At 41.3% G+C, this 20,342-nt stretch overlaps 1 protein-coding gene across 1 annotated transcript in view; it reads left to right on the top strand.

Moving 5' to 3' along the window:
* Nucleotides 1-20,342, top strand: part of PAX5 (paired box 5) — a 424,585-nt gene that overhangs the window by 192,565 nt on the left and 211,678 nt on the right. The gene's annotated exons all lie outside the window — the stretch shown is intronic.

A 20,342-nucleotide genomic window follows, 5' to 3' on the forward strand; every position in this document is an offset into this window, starting at 1 on the left:
CCAGTGGAGTACCTTGAAGGCAGCAATAATTTATTCATGATTATCATGATTATGATGACTTAAGTGTTGACAGAATAATTTAGGACTGTTTTTAGTTAGTCCAGATTTATTTGGAAGATATGTCTACCCACTTTTGGAATGATCTAAGCTAGATACGACCAGAGCTTTTGAATGTGAAGTAGAGGAAAGAGAACTATTCAACCAGAAACCCACAGATGATAAAATACACTCAGTATTCAGCTAGCGTTCAGTGGGTTGGTGAAGGAGGGATCATTATTGAACAAAACTCCCAAACTTTCATATTTTCATGCTTCCTTTGTGGCCCTTTAATTTGTCCCTTCTTCTTCTGTGGAGATATGCAGAATGAAAGACATGGGAAATTGGAACACTGATACATGGATAAGAACATTTTAAAAATGCAGAAACAAGTAATGTTATTTTAAAGATGTATTATTATTTTTGTGTTGCAAAAACGTATGTTCACAAGAGGTGGCAGATACTTTCTAAAATACTGTGAGGCCTACTAATTTATTGCATTCTTATGGTGAGCACTGGTGCACGGCAGGTGTTGTACCTGCAGCAATGTCTTAGATAACATTATCTCCTACAGGGTGTGCCTGTCGACCTAATAAAGACAGAGTTTCACTGCGAATGCTGTTCTACCTGGGGTCCATCCATTAGGAAACAGCATATTAATTTTAGGGGTGCTAGCGTTTGACTCTGTGAAGCAATGGATACCGTGGATGTTGAACATATGTACTCAACAAAGGGTTCTATACAAAATGTTGTGGTTCTTATACCCCTCGCACCCTAAGGGGTAACCAAACAATATTACCCCGTGAGCAAACAAAGGAAATGTTGTATCCACAGAGGTCGAAGACATTCATTTGTTATCCTAGTCTGAATTGCATTTTAATGTTTTGTGATTCTCAAGTCAATTGGAATCAAATAAATCAATATGCAAGTGCCCACAGAGAAACTAGAGAATCTCAGAATGCTTTGTTGAGGTGGACAATACGATTTGTTATGTCCTTTGGGAAGTGCCACAAAGGGCATAGCGTGTTGTTCTCGTTAGTAGTTGAAAAGTGATGCGTGCGACGATGACTATTGTTTGTCATTGATTGTTTTTCGCTGGCTAGTGACAGCCCTTTAAGCACATAACACAGTAGATGTCACATAGGGTGACATTCAGAGTACCGCATGACACTCTTCTGCAGAAAGGCCTTGCACATCCTGGGTATGGTGCAAGAATGGAATGTCCAACCTCTCCACATAGGAGGAAGATACTCTACACATGGCTTTTGGAGCGTACGCACTCCCGATCATAGTAAAGAATGGTCACCTAAGTGGCAGTAATTACAACTACCTTGCAAGCTGTCTGTTGCCTCGCTGCCATCTCATCACGATGGAAGCAGCTGGCCTTTTTAAGAATATAGAGAACAAATTATCATCTCTTCCCCTGAAAGTCAATCATTTCTTAGCGGGTGTTAGATAGGGATGTTCACCAGAAAAAAAGATAACATAATTTTGACCTCCCTGGGACTGCCCTCTCCTGCAGGGCTTCCATAATGACAAACATAAAGCTACAAAGAAACACAGAAATCTACCCTCCCCTGTAGAGTTTAATAAAATTAAAATCATCAGAGCCCACCATCGCCCACAAAATGAGGTAACCTTGAAGTAAATTGGCTGGCGAACAAACTCTGAATCGCCCGAAACTTGGTTGAATCAGAGTTCAATCAGATTGGTTCACTCTAAATTTCGGCTGCCATTACAGTGGAATATGAAATCCCTTAAAATAACGGATTATATAGAGATACCTGAACACAGGAAGAGAGAAAATCATTAGCTGATTTAATCTCAGTGTGAGCTGTCTTTTTCCCTTTAGCTTGCTCATCCTCATTATCTAAGTCATGTCTTAAACCGTAAATTAGAAATATTGAAATAAAATCCAAAATGTTTGGCTGCATTAGAATCCTACCAAAAATAATACTTGCTAGAAGTGGGCGGTATTTGGCTGTAAGGAAGCCTCCTGTTGACTCTTCATTGAACTTAGCACAGTGAAAAGGGTGCAGCCAAAGCCCAACTCTCACTCTCATACTGTCACAAGCACTTGTAGACGTGAAAGCAGAACAGCAGGCTGGAGTGACCACATTCTGTCTGCATAGTGGAAAATACAATGAACTTCGACAACAACTCCATTACGGTCGGGAATTGACGCATACACCACTACGGAAAGAAGAACCGAAAACTGAAGGTAACAGAACATTAATGTCATCACAAGGCGGTGGCCCATGAAGAGAATAGATGATATCATGCTTCGGTGCAAACCACGAAAACAGAAAAATGCAGCTACCACCTCATGGCTAATTGAACACGTTCACTAAATTATGGACCTCATGTAAATGTGGCAGAACCCAGAAAGACAAAATTACACCTTGACATTCACACTTGAGATACCACGTGAACATATATGTCGCAGTCAAATAATGTTATAATTGACAGCTATAATAATGGAACTTTAGACATTTATGATCTCAGTGGACGTAGCCATGCTCCCTAAATTATGTGGTGGGGATTCCAGGAAGACGTCTTTCACAGTCAGTGGAAAGAACTGACAGAGGTATGGATGGATGTATACATCCCATGCTGTCTTGTGCTGCATTGTGTTTGCTTTGTTGTAGTGTGGTGTGAAATACAACGAACCACAGTTTACACAACTAAACTTGATGTACCAAATGCAACACCATTAGCAGGTATCTTCACCGGGGGGCTGAGCCACTGGATTTTCCAAAAAGGAAAAATAAAAATATAATAAACCCGTACACTACGTTATCAACATTTTATCTTTCCTTGTAGTAAGGGGTAGGACTGGGCTGGAGGGAGGGGACTGGAGGAGGGCTATGTCCACCACAATAAATGCTCATGTCTGCTTGGCCGGCTGTATTGGGCCGGCCAAACAGACATGTGCACTTTGCATGTTCTCCACCTGGCTCTATTGCACAGCTGTGTGGAAAACTTGCCAATGCTCCTATTCCCAGTCTGAGCAGCGAAGCAGCGTCATGACTGGCTGGGAACCTGTGCAGCCGGGAAGAGGAAGAGGACGGAGTGGAGACAAATGCGTCTCCCCTCAAAGGTAAGTGTTTTTGTTTTTTTTATTTCGCATTTTTAACTCCCCTTCCCCTGTCCCATTGTGCCCTGTCCTGCCACGCCACCCCTGTTCAGTGGCAGCCACCGCTGATCTGAAAACAAGTTTGTGTATTTTTCAGTTTTTTTTATGCCATAACTAGAAAAGGAAGGCATATTCTGTTATATTATAGTAGTGTATGTTTTATTACATCTTGCTTTGTTAGGTTATGTTACTTCATGGAATGTTATGGCATTTGAGTGTATGTTATTCTATATCATATATGCAATGTTAGGTAAAGTCATGCTAAGCCACACTATGTTACATTACATTATTGTGTTTTGTCAGTCATGTCAGTCTTTGTCACGTTATGTTACTTATGGTATGGTATGTAGAGTTCATAATGTGCTCCATAACACATTGGTGCCAGTCTGATTAACACAATATGTCTGCGCACGGAGCAAACAAAGATGATCAGATACCATATAGCAATCATACATGGCGCTTAGAAGATCTAAAGTGATCAAGTCAACTAAAACAATCACCCATGGCACAGATTACATAGGCAACTATAACCATATTCAGATACAGATTTCGTTTAACATGATCCAAATCTCTGTGAGCGTTTGGCTCCACACAGGTGTTTTTTGAAAGTGCATTAACTCAGTAAACCAACACCCCAAACCACAAACAACATTTTCAAAATTATATCTGAATACCATGGTTGAGGCTCCATGTTAATGCTGTCAATTATCCTATGCCTTTGTGTTTAACTACATGTAGATATCCAAAATGTATAAACTTCTATGCACTAACAGAAAGCAACAAGTATTTAAAAAATTGTTTCAACAGGAAAAAAGTTAACACTGTTTATCACATTAAATCCTGCACTATTGGCTTTGTCAATGCTGGGATAAAGGTAGCAGAAAGGATAGATTTCTATATATATCCATACAAAAGATAAACAATTGAACGCAACAAAAAACAGGATTCTTGAGTGTAACTTTCAGATGAAAAGTAGTTCCTCATGCAATCCAATGCAGGCAGTTCCTGGAACGTGGAATGATACAGTAGACAGTAGCATGAGATGAAAGGGTAATCCTGCCCCAGCTGGAGTGAAAGTCTTTTTCTGCCTCCTCAGTGGTAATCTATACTGTTTAGTACCCAAAAACATATATATAAACCACTCTTCCAGTTACAACTTTCAATCTCCTTCACAGCCCTAGATTATGACAGCAATTTTTTGCCAACTGTGTGAAGAGCTAAAATTGTACAGACATTAACGGTGCTGTTTCATACTTTGTTCTACTTGGTCCTTCGTTGCTAAATTAGTAGGTCATGGTTGTTGTGAATTAATGACTCCGAAGATCACACGCAAGGGTTCAATGATGATTGCCTTGTCCACTCAGTACCGGAAGTAAGTAGAAGAGGTGAGTGTGCCAATTTTGGTTCCTCCTAAAAACATGAATTTCTAGAAGGAATTAGGCTCATGTGCCTGTTGCCCACGGGCGAAATGACAACATGGAATATTCCCTAATTGAGGCAGTGCAAACCTCAGGACACTCAAGTTGTTATCTACACATAGCAACATTTTCACAAATTATTTGAGCAATTTTGCTCGGTTAATTGAAGTGAAAAAGTGATGAGGCTTGTTTGTAGCAGTAGTTTGTTATTGATTTATGTTTTCTGAACTTGATAGTTCTCTCTGGTTGTCAACTGCTTTCTTGTTTTTATTACCTAAAGGCTGAGGTTTGAATTGGGCCTAAACTTTATAGGCTCATTATTTGGATCACCCATTCATTGCATTTGTCGGACCCTTGTTCAAAAGCCTTTAAAAATGGATCCTGCTATTTGTCAAAAGTGTTGATCTCTTGGCACCAGCGCCTATCCCATAAGGGATGTGCCTAATGAATCAAGAGTTAGTTTGATCAAAGGGATGTCCGCACCTACATTTGTGCTACTTTATGGAGGAAGGAACAGGCAGCATTCCCATTTTCTGTAGTATTTTGTTGTGTTGGAGTATGTAATTGTGCTACTGGGAATCTGAGTGAGGATACCTCAGTAAGGGGATGCTTGCAGCCTCAACTCTTAACTGTCTAATGGAGGGGAGTGGAAATGTATGACTATCTGTGTCATAATGACCAAAAGTATTACCTCTTTGCTGAACATCTAGCATGAAGTTGCTTATTTCAGACTTCACTATTCACTTGTTTCATGGTGTAATTTTTCCTAACTTTCAGAGTGAAAGCAGAGATGTTTGAACCTGGTCTGTCATAGATCCTCCACATGCATTCTTATCTCTGAGGAGCGAGCACTGAAACCACATATGTGCACCACACTGATGATACTTTTCATGTGTTGCTAAGGCAAAACAATCTGACTGTCCCTTTAACAGAGGTAACTGAAAATCATTCGGGTTGGTTTGGATATTTTTCTTCGTATACAGACCCATTTTCTGTGAACGTTTGTAGACAGTCTAGAACTGTGGTCCATACTGATGCACAATTTACGGCGTACAGCTAAAGAAGTTATAATTGGAAAATAGTGAGCACTAAAAAAGAGGAAAATGTGAGACAACCTTAGGGAGGATGTTATAACATAGATTCTTCAGTCTTTCAACTCTATAAGGCTTGTGATATTTACGTTTTTATCAAGTGAGTCTTAATAGAGAGTCAGAAACTTGTTGCTATTAAAAACACCTTAAATTTTTTTCAAAATGTGTGAATTGTAAATCAGTGAGGTTGAAAAACATAGTACAAATAATAAATAATGTAAACTAGAGTAACATTCAAATGCAAGTTGAACCTCACTGCAGGTGACAAATCTTGCTAAATGTTTTCGTGAAAGAAATTTATATTGTTCACCATGGGCGTATTATAGCAGTGCGCCGGGGTCGCAACGGGTGTTTGCGTCCGCTTTATGCACCCTTGGGGCACTTAGGTGTTGCAGAAAGATCTGCAAATGCTTGTGTGGCCCCTTCTGTAATACAGATAGCGCTGGCACACATATAGTGCCAGCTCTATCGTTAGAGGGTGTTCCCTCATTTGCATGTGGGCGTTGCCCCATGCAAATGAGGGAATCACTTTGCCTCTGCATCCGTGCCATATTACCGACGTGAGCGCAGAGACAAACATGCCTTTAAGAGGCACCCTGAAAGTGCACCACAAAAATCTGGCACACTTTCAGCGCGCCTCCTAAAGGCAGCTCCCTTGAGGGGAGTAAAGGAGTCCCATGTACTCCTTAGATATCCCCTTGCAGGTGGGTGCAGTCACTCACTGTTTTCGATTTGTGCAGAGTTTGGAGATAAAACTCACAATATTTGTCAAAGGAAATATTTGAAATTCCTCACGTCTTAAGCCTGTCCCTGGTAAAGGACGATGTCCTTGGAAATCAATGCGTTCAGCAAATAATAAGTACACTGGTGCACTGTTCTCACATGAACATTAACTAGAAAACGGCGATATAAGGGCCATATGTACGAAAGCTTTTTCCCATAGACACAGAATGGGTAAAATCCTTTCGTACATCTGGCCCCTAGTCTCTGAGAGTTTTTCTTACCAGTGATCTCCATCTTCTAGGGACAGTCCCTCAGCCCTGTTAAATGTAAAACATATCCGTATGTCAGTTGCTGTTATTACTCTCTTTATGGCAGTTATTTTAAAATGCCTTCATACCTCCCTTTCCCCAATTCTAAACTGCTTTCAAATAGCTGAGTGCAGTTAAAAAGTGGCAAGCTCAGCCTCAACTTGAAATTTTGAGTTTGCGGATTAACCTGCGTCCTTTTAACTTAAGCATGTATCTTCTAAAAAATACACGAGGAGGCAAGTGTGTAAATAGCGAAAATAAATTAAGCACACAGTGATATTTGTAGCTTAGTGCCACCGCCAGGCAGCAACCACTAAAAATACACTGCACCTCGTGTGACCCTGCACACAGTAGGCATTTGCAACCATTTCTCCACTCAGTACCTTTCAGGAGATAAGCACAAATTGCATGTGACAGCGACTTACTTTAGGGAACGCATTGTTGGACTGATGTTGGATTTTAAGTCCAACACCTTCCCTTCTAGGAAAGCCAACCCCTGTTCCACTTAGTCACCCCATGGAGGCCCTCCGCTATTCCCTTTTATTGCGTGTAGCAAATACATGTGTGCTCATAATGGAAGCATAGTTAGGAGAACTTAGTCTTACCCCCAGGTCCATCAGTCCTCGTCCCATTCATCACTAATTGGAGATAACTATCTCCACGACAGAAAAAAGGACATGAGTAATACTGGGATATCCCCTCCCCTCTGGTAGTACATAAGTTGTACTTACCCAACATTCTTATTGAGAATAAGGGAGGAATCAGGAGGAATTATGGTCCAGTGTATATCCTCCTTAAGTGAACATAGAAAATCAGCGATACACTGTTCCAAAAAAAAAAAAAAAAAGACAAAAAATATAGTGACCAGGGTCCTAAATTCTAGGAGCAAGAGGCCTCACACACCCATAGGGTGTCATGCTTCATCATAGGCGCTGCTCCTCGTCAGAATGGCGCTGCAATGTCTGACGGGCACCACCCCTGATGGGGGGGCTCTTTGCCGGAGATCTTAATATATGGTGGTGCCGTGACCCCAAAGGTGACTAAAGAATCAACGGAGATCAGAAAAAATTGTGTGGTTAAAATTGACTCTCAAAAACGCCACTGGGACTGTAGATTTTATTGGACCCAATGAGCGTTCAGGGCCAAGATTAAAAATTAGAAACAGAAGAGTGAATCAAGAAGTTAAGATCAATCACTCTTGTAAATTAGAACATATCAAGGAGAGGAGTCTGGGAATTCTCCAAAAACTACCCCCTCATGGGTCAACATGTTTCGCATCCTGGTGGTCCAAACGGATCCAGTGATGCTTCATCAGGACCTTATGTGACTATATGTATCTCCTGAATAATGAGGGTCACATATATTTGCAAGGAAGTAAATACAGATACCTCTCGACCAGCAATTAGTGGGGAGGCGTAATAATCACTTACATGAATATGGAATAAATAATTCCTAACTCGTGCCCGTCCTAAAATTGAAGGCGAGCATCCTAGGAATACACGGACCAATAGTCCAGCGCTAAACAACGTTTGTTGCAGCAATGCTGGCCAGGCGGAGACCTACCCCGGTCCGTGGTTCCCGAAGGCATCCATCACTGGATCCGTTTGGACCACCAGGATGCGAAACATGTTGACCCATGAGGGGGTAGTTTTTGGAGAATTCCCAGACTCCTCTCCTTGATATGTTCTAATTTACAAGAGTGATTGATCTTAACTTCTTGATTCACTCTTCTGTTTCTAATTTTTAATCTTGGCCCTGACCGCTCATTGGGTCCAATAAAATCTACAGTCCCAGTGGCGTTTTTGAGAGTCAATTTTAACCACACAATTTTTTCTGATCTCCGTTGATTCTTTAGTCACCTTTGGTGTCACGGCACCACCATATATTAAGATCTCCGGCAAAGAGCCCCCCCATCAGGGGTGGTGCCCGTCAGACATTGCAGCGCCAGTCTGACGAGGAGCAGCGCCTATGATGAAGCATGACACCCTATGGGTGTGTGAGGCCTCTTGCTCCTAGAATTTAGGACCCTGGTCACTATATTTTTTGTCTTTTTTTTTTTTTTTTGGAACAGTGTATCGCTGATTTTCTATACTTACCCAACATTCCACATGCACTACCAAGTCCCCAACAGAAGGCCGGCAGCATAGGAGGAAGAGAGAGAGGTGTGATGAATGGGAGGAGGACAACAGCACCAGGAGTAATGAAGATTACCGGTAAGTAATAGAACATTACCCCAGGTCCCTCAGTCCTCGTCCCATTCATCACTAATTGGAGAATACCCAAGCAGGACAAATTGGCCTTCTGAAAACTGGACAGAGCCAACAGAATACCCCAATCAGGGATACTAAACAAAGCACCTCAGGAATCACAACAAAGAAAGAGCCAATAGACCCCATACCGAAAGCCCAGGCCAAAACAGAGGCCAAGCACAAAGCAGAAAGGAAGCTAGCGGGCCATACCCAAGGAGCCAAAGAACCACTGCTAGTAGAACGGCAGAGCACAAAAAAGGGGAACAGAGAAAGACAGATCTCAGAAGACCGGAACCAGCCCTCGAAGACTAGCACAAGAGCACCTCCAGAGGAGGGAGACCAGATACTACAAAAGCCATTGCAATAGACGGCGCAGGAGATGGACCCAAAAGACATACCTACCAACAAACACCCCCTGGGCAAGACCAAACAACAATCACAAAGACCAAGGCAAAGCCTGAAGGAAAAGGCAAACTGGAGACATCCACATCCCGAGAACACAAGGCAGGAAGATGAGGCTTCGCAACAAACAGAACCAAAAAAGGAACCACAGGAACAAGGAAGAGCGAACACACAAAAAGCACTCCAGAGGCAGAAAAATACAAGAGGACAACAGGACCTGGGGTAATGAAGATTACCAGTAAGTTATAGAACATTAGGGCACAGAGAACCTGATGAGATATGTGTGAGATGGATAGACAGCATAATCCTAGATTGCACAAATGAGAAGGCATGTGCTGAGAGGAACACTGACCCTCTGTATCCCATTATCTTGCTTAATTAACAAAGGACATTGAAAATATATATGGTGAATGCAGTTTGTTTTATTTGGTTTAAATATTTTGGGCATTAAACTGAGAAAAATAATAATCAATTACACTATAGTTTCAATGCTTTTCAGCTTTCCCAGCACATTTATCTCACCCCCAAAATGAAAATAATCTTCATATTTTTACTTATTTTTCCTAAGATTTTGTCTGCCTCTACTATTGAGGGTGATTTTCTGCCATTGGTCATTTTTGAGCAACACTACCAATGCATGCACAAAGTTACAGGCCTTTGGCATAATGGGAAAACTAAAGCTACAAAGGCATGCATGCTTAGCTCTGTTGGTTCAAACAAGGACTCAATGGTTATTTTCAGCCAATTCTGATTTTTCAGCGAAAAGACTTAGGGCCTGATTTAGATCTCGGTGAATGGAATACTCTGTTACAAATGTGACGGATTTCCCGTCCGACATATTATGATCGCTATAGGATATAATGGGATCGTAATATGGTGGACGGGATATCTGACATGTTTGTGATGAAGTATTCCCCTCCGCCAAGCTCTAAATCTGGCCCTTAATCAAATTGGAAGCAATGGTTTGCATTTTCCTCATAAATGAAAGGCCAGTAAGTCCCAGAATGCTTAATGCTTTAGACAGAAAAAACACAGCTGGCTGGATGTCACTCTCATGGCAGGGCATCAGTTGACAGCTATGCACTGTGCAGTCAGATTATTTTCTATCATTAGGCCCGGTCTGCCATCCAAACTAGCGGTGAACCTACTGCCTTCCGAAATAAATGGAGCTTGGAGTCTAGCGCATACTGTAGAAACAAGAAGCAAAATATCGTAATCAGCCTCCTCAGCAGCTAAGCGTGGAAGTACATTGATTGCTCAAGAGCCCGGACACGCTTATGGCCCAGGCAATGGACTGGATGCCCATTTGTCAGACCTCTGAATTTACTCTCACACTGCCACTTTTAGCACTGTTTTTAGCACTGTTTTAAGAACAGAATGCTTTCTTTTGAGAAGAAATATCAGGAAGTCCGCGTTCATTTAATGGACTTCTTGTGACAGCCCAAGGATGCACACCTTCCGATCTCATCGGATTCTTCTTTAGACCTAAGTTCCTGGTATTCTATCTCTGTACATTCAAAACTAGTATAAATACTCCAGATAACGGGTTAAATCTGTGTTGAAGCCAGAAATAGCTGAATTTAAAATAAAATGCCACGCTGATGCCCTTTCAGGAACAAGATTTCGCAGAAAAAGTCAAAAATTGGCAAAATGTCAGAAGTCCAGTTAGTTTTCGATGTGCTTTGTCATTTTTCTTAAAAATCGGCATTGTTTCTTCTTTCTTTTTGAACCTTTGTTGGAGCAGCCACGTGGAAAAAAACCTGTGAAATGCAGCCCATCTTCAAAGAATCCTTGCCCATATTTACTCTCATCAGACTATTAAGAACCACCGGGCTATTCATTTAGCTTGTGAATCTTCGGTGGAACCCATAAAGGCACACAGTTGTCAAATGGAGTTCTTTTTAATTTCCTTTCAATCACAGTAAATTATTCAGGTGATAAATCAGCCGGGGTAGTCTCTTGGCTGTAATAGAAACCCTAATTCCTGGCTAATTATCCAGCCCTTTGGTGCCAGCAGATCAATACCGCACAGAATGGAAAGGGCGAAGGGCCTGCCACTAGGCGGGGAGAGCGCGAGACAGCTGGGAACACTGACATGCGCGTGACCTCCGCTCAAGTTCAAAGGTGGAGCTGGGTTAAATGCAAGAGGCTCTTTCTTAAAGCACTCTGCTCCCTTTGGAGGATGGTCTCACTCTCATCCGAAACGTGTAAAACACTGTGCGAGAAAATCCGCAGCAAGCGCTGCCCTGTTCATCTCCTCTGCCTGTCTGTGCCCTTCGACTTTTTCATACACAATGCATACATGCCAACATTTTAGAACAGGCAAGAGGGAGCTAAAGAAAATTAAATCAGGGGAATGGATTTTCACCTTTGATTAGTACTGAAGCAGAGGCAATTTCAGTTGGGAGATAGCTAAAATAGAACCAATTTGTTCTTTAAAAACCGACAGTCTCACGGCTGAACCGGGTCTACTGGCATATATGACAAGGATTTACTTCTGGAATGGAACAATAATAGCATATGGGCATTTACTCTTTGGTATCTTCACTATGTTAAATGGTAGAAAATATGTCATCATGCATCAGTTTATGTTGGCACATAACGTATCATACTACGTTCTAGTCCAGTGGTTGTTCCCTATTTTCACCCAGTATTTAATTCAGACACTTCTAGCAGCTGAAATTTCTGGGCGAAATACTCTACACCCATTATTGAGGCATCCACTAAAGAGCTTTTCTGTTGACAATTAGAATGTTATTGTTTGTCTATTTTACCCTCTTCCTTTCATCCTCTTCCTTCCATTTTTCTTTGTTCCCTTTTTTCCTTTTTGCTTTTTTGCTTTGCTTCTTTCCTCTTATGTTTCTTTCTCTTTCGTTTCCTGGTTTGTTTCTTTTTGCCTCTCTTTTCTTTGTATTTAACGTGTTTATGTTCTACTTTAAACTTTTGTGTATGAGTGACCTAATTTTAGGAAACTATTTTCAGAGTTTCATTGATTCAACCTTACCAAAAAGATATGAACATAATCCTAACTTGGCACCTGATTTTTGTTTTTTTCTGTTTCCTGATTCAAAAGTAATGAAAAGTTCTTGTGAAGTTTCTGTCATAAATGATGCGCGATTAATTGATAGTGATTTAGCAGTGTATCTTTTCACTGGCATTTAGACATATATTATTCGCTTTGAAGTGGTTGAAAGTTACCTGAAAGAAGTGCATTATTTTCTCATGCTACCTTGTTATCCCGAGAGGAATGAGGTAATATTAATTAGGCATTTTTGCCTACATTCAGCATGACACTGGATGTAAGTGTAAAGTAATATGTGTTAGAAAAATGAATGCAGATGTATGGGTCCAAATGTTTTGTCAAAGAGGCACCCTCACGCCGTATATAAGCTTTAGCTTCTTATAGGTACTCAGATTGGATGAAACACAACTTCAAATCAGGACCTCCACCTCTACTGGCAACATCACTGTCTTGACCAGAATATTGCATGTATTTTTCTTGTTTTATTTATTATGTTTTTTTACAGCAGCAGCGCCTCAATCAGAAACCTTTACATAGTGTGAATCATGATCACTGAGAATGAGATGATTAACATAGTTTACGCAATATAACAGGTGATTACGTACGTTGGTCACACCACTTGTGAGGTTAAGATTAGCAAAGGCTCACATTTAAATAAAACTATCACATATAAGCGGCTTGTGGTTCAGACAGGTGTGGAATATAAATATTGGCTGAAGAGTGAAAGAATAATCAACATTTACTTTCCAGTTGCAAAAAATAACTGCAAAGTGTAGTTTTGAAGTCTTCTGGCGAGCAAGTCATTGCATGTCCCACAGAAGGGATTGCCAGTGCTGAGGTCATTGAAGGTGGAAGAACTGAATTCTTATAGAGACTTCTAGACACAGATTCCTTACCTTTTGAATATTCCCCAGGTGTCAGACTGAGGCCAGAAACTTTTCAGGCGAGCATCTGCATGCCAGAAAGTGTTGTCTTGCATCTCTGCACTGATGCTGGTCCGCTCTGGGAATGATGTGCGGGCCTGTATAGGTGCCTCTCCCGAACCCTTTTCAATTCCTTTCTTTATGCACCATCAGACACTGATCTGGAGCTTTGTCTTGTCTCTCTGAGACACTTACCTTAATATTTCAACAAAATTCTACAGTATACAAGGGATGTCACCCCTTAAAACGACAGGTTTCAAGCCTTGTAGAGACTGTTGCAAACAAGTGACTGTGACAGATCCGCATCAGTTATGCCTGTGGTGCCTGGGGTCGAGCCACATCTCCAAGGCATGTAGCGACTGCTCAATGATGACTCTGAAGGCCAGCAGGGAATGCAAGATGAAACTTTACATCCCCATGCATATAATGACTCTAGGTCGGAACTGTTCCAAATACTGTTCTGCCTCCAAGGCCCAATCATTGTCCCATTCCCGGAGTTGTCAGAGCTGCTCCATAGGTAAGTCTTCATTGTGCTCTAAGTCCTCAAAACAGTGAAAATCAAAGTAGGCTTCCCCTCCCTCATGCCACTCACATTCATCTGAGCAAGCGCGGAGGTGGCACACTCCTCTCAATCTCACTCCCACAGCTGCCCAACTGCAGTACCAATCCCACGATTGGTTCTAGCACAACCCAAGTTTCCGGGGCCGTCCGCTATACTGTGCCAGATTGAAGAGATCCACACAGCCATGCTGCGGCCCGTTGGATCCTTACCGACTCCCTCTGGTGTGCCTTCAGGCCCCAAGGAGCCAAGAAGCCTTCCGCCAGGGACACCACAGACTGGTTTGTCCTCAGTGGCAGCTGGACCCTCTGCACTTATCTTGTCTCTGATTCCACTACTGGTGCCAGTACCGACACCAGCCCTGGGAACATTGGCACCAGTGCCGACTTCACCACCTGAAGAAGCAGCTTCAATTGACCTCTCCAACTCCAAGTTGACGCCAGGTTATAAAGAAAAGGTGGTTAGAAAGGGTAATGGCGCTCACAATCTTATACCAGTAGTAAACCAACATTCACATATATCAAACTTGTATTATAAGTAATAAACGGTGCCCTCTAAGGTAACCACCCAAACCACATAGAATAACAGCCCAAAGTTTGTTAAAAATATGCAGGAAAACAGGCACACGTCAATCCATTAAGTCCAGATGATGCGATGAATCTTTTTATTCCACTCGATACTTCTTATAATTTCACATTCAGCCTGGCCAACACGTGTTTCGTCTGAGATAATCACCCAGCGACTTTTTCAAGGCTCGTTATGGCTGAAAATTGATAAAAAATATTCGCAATCATATTACATCACTGTTAGTTGTATTGTAAAAGATCACAGAAAATCAATGTAGTGCTTTAAAATCCAACCGTGGAAACCTCTGAAAATATATTCCCATTTGGTATTCATATCAATCTGATTATGACATCATATTTCTTGTGCAAGTCCCATGATCGAAAACCTTGAGTGTATACAAATTTGTGAGTAAATTCAATATTTAATTAGTGATTCTTCACTTTCTATTAGTAGACCTATATGTGATGTAAATATGATACTATGCATGCACACATATGTGAGAAGTCAAATATGTGCCTTATATCCCCATAAACACTTTTTTACTAAAAATTAAGGAAATAAAAAAAGAAGAAACTCTCTCTGTACATTATAATCCCCTCTAGTTTCAGAGGTTTTAAATTGTGAAGTGGTAGTTTTATTCGTTTGTGAGACTCCTATATTCAAAAGGAGGAAAGTGTGAATTCACAAAAGTGTATAAAGGTGTCTCAAACCTTGTGCAAAAACCAAAATGTAATTGCTTACCGATTTATATCTACCATCATCACTAAGGACAAAAATGCAATATAAGTTATGGGTTCAAGCTTTTTTCTACATAAATTCCACCAATTATTCCATTGACGACTTACCAGCCTAATTGGTAGATATATGGACAGGCGAGTACGCCTTGTTGTCTGTCCGTTCGAACTACACGCGAGTACGCCAGTGTGCCGTCGTTGGCTCTGCCTTTTAAGTATACTGTAGCAACAGTATCGATAACAGACTCTTGCTTCAGAGCTAAAAGGAAACCGAGGAAGGACTACAAGTGAAGGTGTGTATCTAACACTCACTATAATGAGCGCCATTTTGGAGTGTCTGTTGTATCATATAATATTGCGTTATAGCGCACAATGATAATGTAATGTGTGTGTCCATGCAGTAAAACAGTGTGCTTCTTTAAAATATTTTGATCCGCTAAGAAAACTTGTAATTAATACGAGATACGCGAGTACGCCTAATCACCTATAAACCCTACCGGCTTGACGGTGTCCCAAAAAGCGGTTGTTAATTCTACCTTTCAAATTCACTAAAGCAACATTATCAAACGACTGTCGCTACATAGTTTAGAGAGAAGCAAAAAAACGAACTAAAGCTAGAAGCGTACAGCTATCAACAATTGCTATAAGCACCACTATAGAGTGTCTATTTATACCTTGCATAATTTTTAATATGATATACAATTATATGTTACGAATACATGAGTATAATAAAATGGTGTACTTGGCTGGTATTCGAACAAACAAATTAATCCAAGACAGGTAATATAGTAATGAGGTAATCCCTATGTCGTATTTGATGTGTATAAGTATATTCATATTCTTGAGTTCGTCAAACAATCTATGATTACTTAAATTATATATAATCCCCAAAGTACCTCAAGCCACAAATTAATATTAGATATATATCCGATTTGCTGAGTTTTTATAGTAGAACTTGATATCCTGTTGTTGTGAATAAAGTGGAATCCCAGCTCACATGTCTGTGTGTGCATAATTCATATTGCACCAATAATGAATGGTAAATTCTCTTATATTTTCAGGCCAAAATTCAATAGATATGCATTATCATTCACCAAGAAAATATTCCAATTCATAATCAGTATTTAATCCTTTCTCCACCGCATTTAGGCGCATGATCCATATCGATTCCCTTCTTCTAAGATGTAGTTCCCTATTCCCACCTCAGGGTATTTTGTAACATGTTCAATCCCTAAGAACTTAAATTCCTTATGAGTATTTTGTGAAGTACAGGTCTCCATGTGTTGAGAAATAGGATAACGTTCGTCATTCTGCATTATAGCTCTCCATTGTTCAGCAATTCTTGTTTTTAAGGAGCGAATAGTACTACCAACATAAATGTTGTTACATTTACAGATTATAATATAAATTACAAAGCTTGTGTTGTAATTGATATATTTATGTATGTTATATCTTGGTCCATTATCTACATTGAAGTCTTTTTTGGCATGCCAAGTCCATCTACAGACACCACAGCACCAACATTTATGAAAGCCTTTGTTATATACACTCAACCAGTTCTCTTTCAGATGTTTAGTTGGATAACTAGGGCATAGTAAGTTATTAAGAGAATTACCCTTACGGAAGGCCACTCCTGGTCTCCCCATGATGTGGTTTCTTAGTGTTGGATCCTGAGTTAAAATCCCCCAATGTTTTCTCATAATTTTAAGCAGTAGATTGGAATGCTCAGTATAATTCAATATTATTCTTATGTTGTCCTTCTCATTATTTCGATCCTTCGCCCGAGATTCCAGAGTTCGTTGTCTAGATATTTTATTCGCTCTCTGTTGAGCTTTGATGATAATGTGTGTCTGATAGCGCCTTGCTAGAAACTGTTGTCCCATATCCTGAATGCATTTTTGAAATTCAAAATCCTTACTACAATTTCGTCTTGCCCTGATCTTTTCCCCATAAGGTATCACCTCGATTTGATATGGAGGATGTGCACTTGTAGCATGCAAAATCGAGTTGCCAGATGTAGGCTTACGATACAATCTGCTTTTAATTTTGTTATCTTCAAAATATAAGTCAACATCTAAGAATTCCATATGTTCTGAACTGAATTGGTATGTAAATTGGATGTTAGCATTGTTACTGTTTAAGTATCTACAAAACTCCTTAAGGTTCTCTACGTTGCCTGTCCAAATCATGAAAGAATCATCTACGTATCGTCCCCAATATAGAATATAAGTATGCCATTTTGCTGCTCCAGTCCCCCACACCCATTTGTGTTCTAACCACCTCATAAATAGGTTTGCGTATGAGGGGGAAAATGTTGATCCCATAGCCACTCCTTGTTTTTGCTTGAACCAATTATCATTAAATAAAAAGTAATTATGATTAAGGATCAAATCTATCATGTCTAGTAACATTTCCGTATGTTCCAACAAACAGAGTGGCTGATCTGGTATGTAAAAAATACCGTAACGCCTGCATACCAAATTCATGTTTTATGCTAGTGTATAAAGAAACCACATCTAATGTTACCATCAGCATATCTGGTTCCCTTTGTATGTCACTCAAAAGACAAAAAATATGTTTTGTATCTCTAATGTATGATGGAAGATTATTCACCAAAGGCTGTAGAAATAAATCCACAAATTGAGACATTTTCTCACTGGGTCCTCCTGTTCCAGACACTATCGTTCTTCCTGGGGGAAAGGATTTTTTGGGTATCTTGGGCAGAGTATATAAACACCGGAATCTTGGGCAATCCATCATTAAATACATGTATTCATCATCATTCAATAAACATTGTTCATGCCATTGTCTCAATCAATTGTTGATTTTACTGGTTATTTGACTCATGGGATTATATTCTATTTTTCCATAACAGTTACCATCTTCTAATTGTAAATACACTTATTTATCATAATCATCATTTTAAAGCACTACATTGATTTTCTGTGATCTTTTACAATCTAAGTTGATGCCAGTCTGACCTTGACCGACACCACACTTGAATGTGAACGAGGTACTGATTCCCGCCCTTGAATTGCCACAGGCTCAACAACACTGTTTGCATTCCCTTTCTTGGACTGATAAGGATAACGAATGTGACCGGGGTGATAAGTTTGCTCAGCCCTGCAAAGATGACAACTGGTATGATGACTAACAGGAGGCTAGCAGCCTCAATACCTCCCCAGAGACATATCTTTTACACCCGCTGGACCAGCTACAGAGGAATCCACCTCGTATGTCATGGTAATGCATAGGGCGGCCACAATAGTTGACCTCCAGCTTCCCGCCTTGGAAGTTAAAACTGATATCTTGACGGAGGTCCTCAAAGCTGGGCAAATGTCTTCTGAGCCCCTTCTTCCCTTTAACAAAGCACGGGCACCATATTGGGATGTTGCCCAAACCTTACTCTGGCTCCCCCAGTCAGTAGACAAATTGCCAGGCACTATCTCCCTGCTCCTAGTGACCTGGGTTCTCTTTCACATCACCCCTTGAAAGAAAGGCTTGTGGTGCAAGCTTCCACTAGCTGATTTAGTCCCAAAACATTTCCCACAACTCCCCCGATTGGGAATATAAGTGAGTGAAAACATCCAACAACTGTGTCTTCTTTCCCACCAACTTTGCACTCCAATCTAATAATGCCACCTGTTGGCTGGGGTGACTCTCGCATGCCCTTTGGGATTCAGTGGCACATGTCTGCTCTAGTGTATCCGAAGACCTTTGCCCTGTACTTTCCCAGACGATTCCAGATGGTCATGATACTGTCCTATTCATGAATGATTGTGGCTTGAACACCACTGATTCCATCAGACAGGCCCTAGGCAGCTGTGCTGCCATTCACCGCATTGCATGGCTGGGATCAACTGGGTTCTTGGGCGATGTCCAGTCCTTCTTGATGGATATTCACTTTGAGAGGACTCACGTGTTCAGGAAGAAAGCTGATTCTGCTCTCGAGCATTTAAAAGAGATCAGGCCACTGCTTTCTAGCTGGTCCTTTCTGTCCCACCTCGCCAACTGCAACAGATCCACCACCCCTTTCTCAGCTTTGGCTGAGGTGTCTCAACTGCTAACCCATCCAACCTCTGCAGGGAACCCAGCAGTTTAACAGCAGAGGTTGTGGTACCCACTGCCTCTGTGGCAAAGCCATTGCACCAACCCAGAACTGCAGCCCTCCCTGCCAAACCTCTTTAAAGTGTTCTCTGGGTAGGAGGTAGGATCCATTGTTTCTTACCGGTCTGGCAAGTGACTTCATCTGACAGTGGGGCCTACAGGTTGTTCTTAAGGAATGCAATTTGGCCTTTTTACCATCTCTGCTGCAACTTCCACCATGCCAACTGACGGAGGACTATCTATCCATTTTGCAGCAGGAAGTGCAAACCCTTTTGGCCAAAGGAGCTATTGCGAGGGTACCATCATTGGAAGTGGGGCATGGTTTTTATTCCCACTGCTTTTCGTGTCAAGAAGTATGGAGGTCTTTGGCCTATGCTAGATCCCCACTCTCTCAACACCTTCTTCTGGAAGGAGGAATTCAAAATGCTTACCCTGGCCCAGGTCTTATTTGCCCTGGACCCTAAAGACTGGATGGTAGCATTGGACCTGCAAGTTGCCTTTTTCAAATTTCCCATTCTTCCAGCCCATCTGCACTACCTGTGGCTCAAAGCTGGAGAGGAGCTTTTTCAGGTCACTGTGCTAACCCTTGGTCTCACCAGCGCCTCTCAAGTCTTCACAAACGTAGTGGTGGGTGTGGCAGCACACCTTCAGAGATCAGGAGTGCCAATCTTCTCCTATCTCGAAGACTGACTGTTGAAGGAGGCAATCACCCCAGGCAGACTTTAACCACCTCCAGACTATGGAAGACATCCTGTCACCACTATCAATGTACCAAAGTTACACCTGACTTCTTCTCAGACTCTCTACTTCATTGGAGCCATTCTGGACACAGTTCAGTTTTGTGCCTTTTCCCACCAGGAAAGAGAGTTCAGAGCATTCCGGCCTTGATCCTGATCTTTCAGACTCTGTCCTGAAATTCAATGTGGCCAGTCCTGAGGCTGCTGCGACTGACAGACTCCTGCATCCTGCTAGTCAAGCACACCAGGTGGTGTGTGCGGGTTCTGCAGTGGAATCTGAAGTCCCATTAGACCCACCATCAAGGGCAACCTCCCTGACAATATTCAGAT

The sequence above is a fragment of the Pleurodeles waltl genome, chromosome 1_2 (genome assembly GCF_031143425.1).
Source record: "Pleurodeles waltl isolate 20211129_DDA chromosome 1_2, aPleWal1.hap1.20221129, whole genome shotgun sequence".
NCBI classification, from domain to species: domain Eukaryota; kingdom Metazoa; phylum Chordata; class Amphibia; order Caudata; family Salamandridae; genus Pleurodeles; species Pleurodeles waltl.